Here is a 3155-nt window from a genome sequence, read left to right on the forward strand (position 1 = left end):
TATTATCTTCTGCCATAGATTGAAGACCCATCTCTTCAGGCTACGTCTTAACTGTCCCTCCTAGAGACCTCTTCATCCCCACTACCCCCCTGTACAAGTTTCTCTCCTGTAAATACATTTAAAACATTTTTTTATTTTTTAAATCTTCCTTTCTTCAAACATTGTGACTGCCAATAGCCCCTGGTCCTAGCATACATTAACTTTTCTTATGATGACTGATGGATAGATGATTCACTTACTTAGTCAAATGTATTTGTTGTAAGTCGCTTTGGATAAAGGCATCTGCTAAATGCCATAAATGTAAATGTAAATATACTATTTATGTATCCTTTATTTAACCAGAGAAGTCACATTGAGCTGTCATTTCTGTTTTGTTCTGTATGAATTTGTGTTTTTCGTTTTTATATCAGGCCTATGCTATGTCTCCCGTTCTATCACAATGCATTTTCGGTACGAAAAGCAAATATCTGTGAAAATCAGACAGTAAAAGATGATTTTAAAAAAGAATGTGTATGCAGGGCTCCCTTGTAAAAGAAACACTGGTCTCAATGGGAATAATACAAAAATACTGAAATACCTAAACCTATCTAATGTCCTCGGCCAGGACGATGACATAGGCAAAATTAGACCTACGCAAAAGGTACTTTTTGGTAATGCAACCAATCAGGTACAAGAGAAGTACTCTACAACATTGTAATGAAACATTCAGAGGTTTCAGAGGTTGAATTGCTGCACCATCATGTTCACTGCATGGCCTTGCCAACTAATAACAGACTTTCTAGAATCTGGTACTACTCCCATAGTTAGAATACTTTATATTCTAGAATGTTCCGAATAAATCAATGAGAACAGTTAAAGTCTTAGAATATCTTACCTTGAATGTTCCACTAGCGATTCAGACAACCCTAGTCACCCACAACTAAAGATGAACTGTTCCCTCTTCATTTGGCAGCTGGTACGTATGTCTCAGTGATTGACAAATAACTTCTCCCTCCCTCAATCGTGAGGCTGAAACAACACAGAAGCTACTGTGGCTAGGCTCCACGTTGATCCTCCACAGGCTCTCCTCGTAGACCAGAGTTGTAGTCACCTGGCTATCAAAGCTACCGCTAACACTACAGCAGTCAACACATTTAAGTTAATATTAAACTAGGCACACTTGGACACGCAGAGCCACACAGCATCCTCAACGAGCGCTAAGCTACCAAGCTACGCTAACAGGTGAAATGTGTCATGAAAGACACATCTGTCGAGTGAAGTGGGTCGGGGTAAATATTGGTCTAGAAGCCAGAGGACAGTCAGGTGATGCTGGATCTGTGAAGTTAAACAGTATCTTGTTTCACCTCAGCTGTCAGCTTCTAAAGTATAACCGGTTTTTTCAGATGTCTAATTAAAGAACTTGAAAAAAGTGTCTCAGTGAGTATCTTCTACTACAGTACATAGGGTTAGGGTTAGGGTTAGGGTTAGGGTTAGGGTACCACTAAGTTGTGTACCACTAAGTTGTGTACCACTAAGTTGTGTACCACTAAGTTGAGGCCACCATTGCCTTGTGTACCACTAAGTTGTGTACCACTAAGTTGTGTACCACTAAGTTGTGTACCACTAAGTTGTGTACCACTAAGTTGTGTACCACTAAGTTGAGGCCACCATTGCCATGTGCCACCCCAGCTAGACATACAGTGCATTCGGAAAGTATTCAGACCCCTTAACTTTTTCCACATTTTGTTATGTTACAGCCTTATTCTAAGATGGATTCAATTCATTTTTTTCCTCATCAATCTACACACAATAGCCCATAATGACAAAGCTAGAACAGGTTTTTAGAAATGTTTGCTAATTTATTAAAAATAAAAAACTGAAATATCACCTTTACATAAGTATTCTCAGACCCTTTGCTATGACACTCGAAATTGAGCTCAGGTGCATCCTATTTCCATTGGTCATCCTTGAGATGTTTCTACGACTTGACTGGAGTCCACCTGTCCATCCAATTGATTGGACATGATTTGGAACGGCACACACCTGTCTATATAAGGTCCCACAGTTGACAGTGCATGTCCAAGCAAAAACAGGCCATGAGGTCGAAGGAATTGTCCGTAGACCTCTGAGACAGGATTGTGTCGAGGCACAGATCTGGGGAAGGGTACAAAAAAATGTTGTAGTATTGAAGGTCCCCAAGATCACAGTAGCCTCCATCATTCTTAAATGGAAGAAGTTTGGAACCACCAAGACTCTTCCTAGTGCTGGCCGCCCGGCCAAACTGAGTAATAGGGGGAGAAGGGCCATCGTCAGAGAGGTGACCAAGAACCCAATAGTCACTCTGACAGAGCTCCAGAGTTCCTCTGTGGAGATGGGAGAACCTTCCAGAAGGACAACCATCTCTGCAGCACTCCACTAATCAGGCCTTTATGGTAGAGTGGCCAGACAGAAGACACTCCTCAGTAAAAAGCACATGACAGCCCGCTTGGAGTTTGCCAAAAGATACCTAAAGGACTCTCAGACCATGAGAAACAAGATTCTCTGGTCTGATGAAACCAAGATTGAACTCTTTGGCCTGAATGCCAAGCGTCATGTTTGGAGGAAACCAGGCACCGCTCATCACCTGGCCAATACCATCCCTACGGTGAAGCATGGTGGTGGCAGCATCATGCTGTGGGGATGTTTTTCAGCAGCAGGGACTGGGAGACTAGTCAGGATTGAGGGAAAGATGAACGGAGCAAAGTACAGAGAGATCCTTCATGAAAACCTGCTCCAGAGTGCTCAGGACCTTAGACTGGGGCGAAGGTTCACCTTCCAACAGGACAAAGACCCTAAGCACACAGCCAAGACAATGCAGGAGTGGCTTCAGGACAAGTCTCTGAATGTACTTGAGTGGCCGAGCCAGAGCCCATACTTGAACCTGATCAAACATCTCTGGAGAGACCTGAAAATAGCTGTTCACCGACGCTCCCCATCCAGCCTGACAGAGCTTGAGAGGATCTGCAGAGAAGAACAGGAGAAACTCCCCAAATACAGGTGTGCTAAGCTTGTAGCGTCACACCCAAGAAGACTTGAGGCTGTAATCACTGCCAAAGGTGCTTCAACAAAGTACTGAGTAAAAGGTCTGAGTACTTATGTAAATGTTATATTTCAGTTTTTTATTTTTAATAAATTAG

The sequence above is a fragment of the Argentina silus genome, assembly GCF_951799395.1.
Source record: "Argentina silus genome assembly, chromosome: X".
In the NCBI taxonomy this organism is placed as follows: Eukaryota; Metazoa; Chordata; class Actinopteri; order Argentiniformes; family Argentinidae; genus Argentina; species Argentina silus.